The sequence below is a fragment of the Mixophyes fleayi genome, chromosome 2 (genome assembly GCF_038048845.1).
Source record: "Mixophyes fleayi isolate aMixFle1 chromosome 2, aMixFle1.hap1, whole genome shotgun sequence".
NCBI classification, from domain to species: domain Eukaryota; kingdom Metazoa; phylum Chordata; class Amphibia; order Anura; family Limnodynastidae; genus Mixophyes; species Mixophyes fleayi.
Genome location: NC_134403.1, coordinates 335549670 through 335558486, shown reverse-complemented (window position 1 = coordinate 335558486; position 8817 = coordinate 335549670).

The following is an 8817-nucleotide window of genomic DNA, read 5'->3' as shown; positions in this document are numbered from 1 at the left end:
CCCGGTACACAATTTGGTAACGAGGCCACAATATAATTAAAAAACCCTCCACGGGTCAGAATTCCACCAAAAAAGGGTATGGACTGTGTAGTGTGGTGTGCCCGGAACACAATTTTTTACAGCGCCAACAATATAATTAAAAAATTGGGCATCAACTGTCACCGTTGTTTAATATCTGATACACCTAAATATGGACTGCACAGTGGAGTGGCCCCGGTAGTAAACGTTGTGAGGAAGCAACCTCCTTCGCCGCTCACTGACCAGGTTACCCGCTGCACTAAAAACTCTTTCCGAGTACACAGTGGAGGGGGGACAACTCAGGTAAAATAGAGCCAGTTTGTACAGGGGCTTCCAAACTGGCTTTTTTTCCTGCCAGTAACAATATGGACTGTCTGACATGTCTACTTGGATGGTGTCAGCAAAGTAATCCTCCACCATTTTTTCAATTGTGACAGCATCCAATGCAGCGACAGTAGACATGTCTGCAATGGTTGGCAGGTCCTTCAGTCCGGAGACCAGATATCAGCATCCCCGCCAGCGCCTCTTTTAGGAAAACTGAGCTTTTTCCTCGCAGCCATAGATGTGGAAGAAAATGAGGGTTTCCTATGTCGTAGGTGGCTGTGTAGGCTTGAATGGCCTTTTGATGCTCCTCCATCCTCTGCAGCATATAGAGGGTGGAGTTCTAGCACGTCACTACCTCTTGTTAATTTAGATTGCAAGGCTTGTAAATACTTTGAAGATGAAAAAAAGCAGGCTGCACAAACTGTGGAGCTAGAAAGTTAAATTAAATAGACCACGTTTTTTTGGTGGCTAGTATCTATGCCCCCCCCCCCCCCCCCGCCCTACACTTGTAGTTGAATATAAAAAAAGCAGCCTGCATAGACTGTAGACTGTAGAACTAGAAATTCAAATATACAAAGAAATGGACAAAGGCAGTTTGGTATCTGTCTGCATCAGATCCCCTCTCCACTAGGAGTAGAATAGAAAACTATTCAGCCGTTATATAATCTAGAATATAAATAGAAATTGAGAAAGGCAATTTGGTATCTGTCTGCATCATAATCATCAACATCCTCCTCACCCCCAGCTACATCAATATCCTCCTCCCGGTGTACAACATTCACACCTTCATTAGCCAAATCTGTAACTGGACTGTGGGTGATCCTTCCAGCATATGCAGAGGGCGTGCTGCAAATGGTGGAAGGAGCCACCTCTTCCCGTACAGTGATGGGAAGGTCAGGCTTCGCAACCACCAACACCCTTGGACTCGCCTTGGGGATTTGTGATAATTTCTCTTTAGAAGGCCGAGTTGTTTGCTGTTTTGTTGCTGTCACCATAACTCTCTTAAAATTTTTGTAGGGGGGGGGGGCTAAGATCCTTGGGTGAAGCTGAACCACTAGTCATGAACACGGGCCAGGGCCTAAGCCGTTCCTTGCCACTCCGTGTCGTAAATGGCATATTGGCAACTTTACGTTTCTCCGGAGATGATTTTAAGTTTCTCTTTTTGCTACTTTTACTTAACTTGGGCTTTTTGGATTTTACATGCCCTGTACTAGGAGATTGGGCATCGGGCTTGTAAGACGACGTTGATGGCATTTCATCGTCTATGTCATGACTAGTGGCAGCAGCTTCAGCATTAGGAGGAAGTGGGTCTTGATCTTTCCCTACTTTATCCTCCAAATTTTTGGTCTCTATTATATGTAGCACAAGAAACTGCAGAATGTGTGAACTTGGTAATATTGCAGTACCAATTATACTGCTGGATTGGTTTTGCAAATTTGGTTATAATTATTTTATTTTTTATTTTTTTTTATTTTTTAAAAACTTGGGAATAATGGGGAAATAACTATGCCCTTAGAAACACAGAGCACAGGACACAGCACCACTGGACTGAACAGGACACAGCACAGGACCCAGAAGCACCACTGAACTCAGCAGGACAGAGCACAGGACACAGCACCACTGGACTGATACTGCAGAATGTGTGAACTTTGTAATATTGCAGTACCACTGGACTTTTACTGCTGAATGTGTGAACTTGGTAATATTGCAGTACCAATGGGCTTATACTGCTGAATGTGTGAACTTGGTAATATTGCAGTACCAATGGGCTTATACTGCAGGATTGGTTGTGCAAATTTTGTTGTAATTAAAAAAAAATTAAATTTGTTTTTTGTATTTTTTTTAATAACTTTTTTTTATTTTTTTAAACACTTGGGAATAATAGGGGAAATAACTATGCCCTTAGAAGCACAGAGCACAGGACACAGCACCACTGGACTGAACAGGACACAGCACAGGACCCAGCAGCACCACTGAACTCAGAAGGACAGAGCACAGGACACAGCACCACTGGACTGAACAGGACACAGCACAGGACCCAGCAGCACCACTGAACTCAGAAGGACAGAGCACAGGACACAGCACCACTGGACTGAGCACAGCACAGCACAGCACAGAACTGAACAGCACGAGATATAGCAGGACAGAGGACCACCTAACACACCCTCCCTCTACCCTGATCAATGCCCGAGTGAAGATGGCGGCGACTAGCGGGGAATTTATAGGATCCGAGTATCGCGAGATCCGACACCGGGATTATGAGTCAGAGCCTCGGTTTCAGATTTGAATTTGGCGCCAATACCCGGATCTGTCTCGGATCCGACTCGGATCGGCAACGTTCGGGTGGGCTCGGATTTCAGAAATCCGAGTGCGCTCATCTCTAGTATATATGTGTTTTTACTTGCATTTTAACATGCATTAAAAATGCAATGTAAACACCAGTGTGTATATTAGTCTAACTGTGAGCAGAATAAGGAAAAAGCACATAGAAAAAATGACAAAATCTGTTTGGACATAGAGCTACAAAGTATCCCTGATTGTGAAGGGGTTAACTTCATAAATACTTCCTACATACATAACTTGTCAGCATCCCCATTATCATAGTATTTCATTGTTATCATCATATACATGTCACCCTCTTGGAGGGAGACAACCATTGTAGCACCCAGCCAGCAAAGTCTTATATGGTAGAACTGATATGTCACTATAAAAAAACTAATCACTGTAACATACAAGTGATTTATAACATAAGGGTTTTAATGTATGGTTGAGGTTGTCTGTTAGATACAGTAACCTGTTATATTGACTTATGAGTGACTTAACTCAACCTATTTTACAAAGCACTCAACAGTGATGTTAGCTCAGGCATGAAGAGGGTCAAGGATCATTACAGTGTAATTTATTACTTCAAAACCAGCATAGATAATTAAAGCAACATCTGCCCTGATCACAGGGATACAGAGTTCACAGTAAACACTATATGTGAGCGAGAGGTTAAACTAAGGGCTCACTGTCGCTTGCATTGGCACAATCTAATATAATATGTAAGTTATTTAGACAGTTCTGAGTCAGATACTACGCCCTCATGACTCTAAACTTCTGTCAGTCACTTACTTGGCTCCTTGTACCCTACAGAATGCAGATCAAACTCCTCACCCTTACCTACAAAGCCCTCAGCCACTCCCCTGCCCCCAACTTCATTTCCATCCACACTCCCTCCTATCCCCCCACTTTGCCAAGATTACCTCTTCCCACTCCTTTCTCCAAGACTTCTCCTGTGCTGCTCTCCACCTCTGAAAAGCCTTCCCACAACCAAACTAATTAGTGGCGCTATATAAATATATGGTAATAATAATAATACTATACTATAAAGAGAAGGGATTGTGAAAAATTCTATGGTATGTAGGGAAGTTGTTGGGACTTTGGGGGTAAAGGCTGAACAGTTGCCAGATGCCACACCTCTTCACTTTCTGCCATCGCTCAACTGATGATTATTTTAAAAGCACTTTTACACCTTTGGTGGTGGTTATACATCCTCCCTGCAACAAGATTAATACATTGGATGAGAATACATGGGAGTACTCACTACTGCACACCTCTTCTAAAAAGCTGCTGGGATAAGACTAGAGGAGAAAAGCAAATCAGTGATTCAAATGACAGCTGGCTTCTGATTGGATGACTGCCACTTGCCCAATCAGAAACTGGTTGTAGGATCCCTCCTCTTTAGCTTCTGGAGTAAATCGAGTCCTGTAAATCTCTTTCCGCCAAAAGAAGGAAAACCCAATTAAAGCTCATGGCACTTGTTTACAACAACTGCAACAGACCAACAACTTCCACTATCCTTGTTATTGGCTACAACCTCTATTCTAAAATCATCATTCTGAGAAAGATGCCAACATTGTCCTCATGCATAACCATTGGCTACTGATGACTTTCTCCCACCATGCCACACCAGCCTTCTAATTCCCTATTAAATCATTGCTCCTCTCTGTGGCTGTATCATCATTGTTTTTGCCAGACAATGTCTACCAATATACTGAGCAGCCGGGTCTTGTAGTTCCATGGAAATATTACAGGACATGTGTGTATATTTGGTCTCTCAATGCTTACTTCAGACTTAGGGGTGAACCTGTTACCCACTGCTGTGCTGACTCTGCCTACTTGTGCTTGCTCCACCGACCAGTTCAATGCTTTGCTCACTTGTGTGTTAGAGATAACGTTGTGCTAACCCCACCTACTTTAGTGTTGGCTCCACCTACAGTTAAATTGGTCCAGCCTACGCAAGGCCACTTTCAGAATTTTTTCCAGGGCCACTTTGTTTCCAATCTGCCCCTGCTGCCATTTTAGCAAATTTGTCTATTGACAATTACTGTAATGTCAATATCTGTTTGCATCATCCTATGAAAAATGTCCTAGTGGTTATGTGCCCCTTGTGGTCATGACTCAATATTACAACTAGAAAGTCTATAGTGCAAAGGTTGAATTTGGAGCTGATACTCAAACCAAAGTTGTTCTGATTCAGATGTTTGACAAATTTGGGGATTATGTTAGTGTTACCTTGCCATGTGATGTTAAGGTCATCTATATCCACCATATGGGTTATTGTTTGGGATTTATTGATCAGCCAACAAATCCCTTATATAAATTTGCAAAGGTTGTTGTAATATGGTCTACATAGAAGTTCCTGTCACTTGTAGGAAAATCCTCTCTTGATGTCAAAAATGGTGAGATAGGATGAACCTTGTAGCCTCTAAAATTAAATTGCTCTGATTTTATGGCATCAATGGGTAAGAATAGAGATAATATTTAATAATCTTTAGGGCTGATTGTTGGAAATTAGAGTATAGCACATGTAATGTCATTTAGTGTGTAAAGGAAATCAATCTGTCAGGATCGGTGGGTACAAACCTGATCCACTGAGAAGCCCCTACTCCTCTGCTGGCTTCCTGGTGGCTGGACGCCTCCAAGTAGCCAGACAGGTACTGCAGTGCAACCATGGGATCACACAGCAGTAAATCAGCACAAGAGGACTGGGTTCTCTAATCTTCAGATTAGTGTAGGAAGCTGCATGCTGCTCTGTAGGTGCAGTCGCACTGTCTATGTAGGGATCTTGCTGTTTGTTTTGAGTGGTTCTGATTTTGGTTCTGGCCCTCCTGCATTGGATTATTCTCTGGATTGCTGCCTGCCCGGATCTTTCTGCATAACTATTCTATGCATGCAATCACCATATAAAACGTCTATATGTTGCAATTACATACAACATATAGAAGATTTATATTGTGACTGCATTCATATTGGGTGGAAGAGTTTTATTGTTGATTAGAATCTGATGACCAGACTGTGATGTTCATTACCTATACAACATGATGATTACCCACTAAATATACAGAACTACATGAACAGTTATTAAGATTGAATCTATTTCCATTACCTTTCAACTATTTACTATTTAACAGCTGCTAACTGACTAACAATGGTCAGGACATTATCCATTCCATAAATCTAGGACAACAGATGGAGTTAAAGGAACCAACATATATATTTATAGATAGATATTAATTTATAATGGAAACATGAACTATTATGCTTTTACTTAATATTATATTTACTTATTTTTAACATTATATCTCCACATCTGCTGTACCACGTTGCAAATGCCTACACTGGCTACCTGTTTCATCCAGAATCAAATTCAAATGACTCACCCTTACCTACAAAGCCCTCAACAACACCACCCCTGCATACATCTCAAATTTCATATCAAAATACTCTCCCTCCCGCCCTCTTAGATCTCCCTCTGACCTGCGCCTTGTCTCATCTCTGATAACCATCTCTCACTACCGCCTACAAGACTTCTCTCATGCTGCTCCCCACTTATGGAATTCCCTACCACGCTCAATCAGACTTTCCCACATCCTTCAAATCTTTAGATGCTCTTTGAAAACCCATCTCATTTTTAGAGGTGACCTTATCCCCGCTAACACTATTTACACTAATGCACCCTCACAACTATCTCAATCTCCACTCTGAACCACACTTGCTCTTGCTGTTTCAGCTGTACCCTCTTCTACTTAGAATGTAAGCTCTCTAATGAGCAGGGTCCTTCATACCCTTTGTTTTTATGTCTGCATTTATTTTGTCTACATTGTATGTCCTTGTTTTATGTATGTACTGTTTTCCCTACTGTACGTCGCTGCGGAGCACTGTGGCGCCTTACAAATCTACGATAATAATAATACTATGTATTCAGTATCTTAGATACAGATAGAGGGTTGTTTTGTCCTTGGTGCATCTATTTGGAATACGACTTTTGCCTGCAATTAACAATCTGCAATGTGCAGTATTGTGTATCATTATTATATATTTCATTATGACATATACATTCTAATATTAGATTGTGAATGTAGTGCTTGGTGTTATATATTTTTTGATCCTCTTTAACCAATAACCCTTCCTCGAGATACATGATACTCTTACCCATACCCATTATTGCAGAGCCATAACGAGGGTGGTGCGGCCGGTGCGACCGCCCAGGGCGCAAAGCCAAGGGGGCGCCACGGCTGCCCACAACTTGTACTGTGCAGCTAGCTATGTCTCCCTTTCCAAATCGCCCCCCTCTCCTCCGTTTTTCTATACAATTGGCCGCATGCTGCCTGTTCCTGCATAGAGGCAGCATGCGACCACTCTGATTATACAGGGGGCTTGGCCTCTTCATGTGCACACTGCACAGGCTCGCCCCCTGACTTCTCTGCTCCTGGTCACATGATTCAGGTACCTGCAACGATTTCCCTGCTGTCTGCTGTCGGCAGGCTTCCCCCCCCCCCTTCCCCCTCACTTCTCACTGTGTTTATGTCTGCCGGTCTATCTCTCACCCCCTGTCTCTTCTCCCCTCTTGTGTTTTCCTGCTATTTTGTATGTGTGACTCTGCTTCCCCCCCTTTCTGTGTCTGAGTATCTTTGTGTCTGTCTCTTTGCAACCCCACTTTGTGACTGTCTTTAATTTTGTTAAAATCTGTGTGTCCCCTGTTGTGTTTTCCTCTCGGTCTGCAGTTTTGTATGTGTGTCTTTGCATCTCTGTCTTATCTGTCTGTGTCTGTGCATCTCTTACCCCTACTTTGTGTATGTCTTTTAATTTTGTAGGATGCGGGAGGCGCCAGTGCTCTTTCTCGCCCAGGGCATTATATTTTCTAGTTACGGCTCTGCATTATTGTTCTTCATTCTGTACTTCTCAGCACCAGATTGGACAGAGCTGGGCAATTGGAGTTTTAGCTGAGTGGCTGGATTATATGGAAGTGAGATAATTCACTTTACAGATCACTGCATACACAAGTCAACAGCAGTCACCTGCTGACTAAATTTCTGGACATGCCCAAAAATCAAATTAATTTGGGTAATATTGGGCCAACTTGCCAATACTGTTTGGCACAGCTTTTGTCAGCATAAAACCTGTGGCAGTCATTCAGTCATCTTACATAGATATGCTATTTCTCTTCAATATCAAACTTTGTATTTATATATAAGTCTTTTTCAGAGCAGTAGAGCTGACATCTAAAAATCTGCCTTCTTTTAGGCTTTGCTACACATTATGACAGTGCCTTAGATTGTCCTGGATTCAAATGACCTCCCAATCTTGATGGCGTTTCCTATGTTGCCTATCGATACCGCCTGAAATGTGACTTTGTTTTAGGTTTTGAACTCCAGATTTGAGGTGGCATTAACCACTATTTTTATAGTGGTGTTATTTGCACTTCCTAGCCACCCTTTGCCCGTGGAACCATGCAAAGCACCACTGTAGCTAAAGTTTAAAAAAAAGCCATTTACTGGATAAGACACTTGAACTAAAGCCACTTTATTTTCCCAAGTAAATTACTACCCCACTGAGTAACATAAGAACAAATCAATGAAAAAAATAAATAAAAGTAATATGTCATGAGCTAGGAAGTGCAAATAAGTTATTAATGCAAAACTATCTGGTCAACTGGGCATTATATGCACATTGGGGTGTAAACCTATGCGTTTAGTGGGGCAGCACAGTGGCCTAGTGGTTAGCACTTCTGCCTCGCAGCACTAGGGTCATGTGTTCAATGCCTGACCATGGCCTTATCTGTGTGGAGTTTGTATGTTCTCCCTGTGTTTGCGTGGGTTTCCTCCAGGTGCTACGGTTTCCTCCCACACTCCAACAAACATACTAGTAGGTTAATTGGCTGCTACCAAAATTGACCCTAATCTGTCTGTCTGTGTGTGTATGTTAGGGAATTTAGACTAAAAGCTCCAATGGGGCAGGGACTGATTTGAATGAGTTCTATGTACAGCGCTGCGGAACCAGTGGCGCTATATAAATAAATGGTGATGATGATGATGATGATATTGTCTCAGCATTGCTATATAGTATGTGCCTCATTGCATTGCATCGGTCTGTTATAAATGATCTCCAGTTATTTCTCTACATACAGTACAATCTTCTTTTAGTATTTAG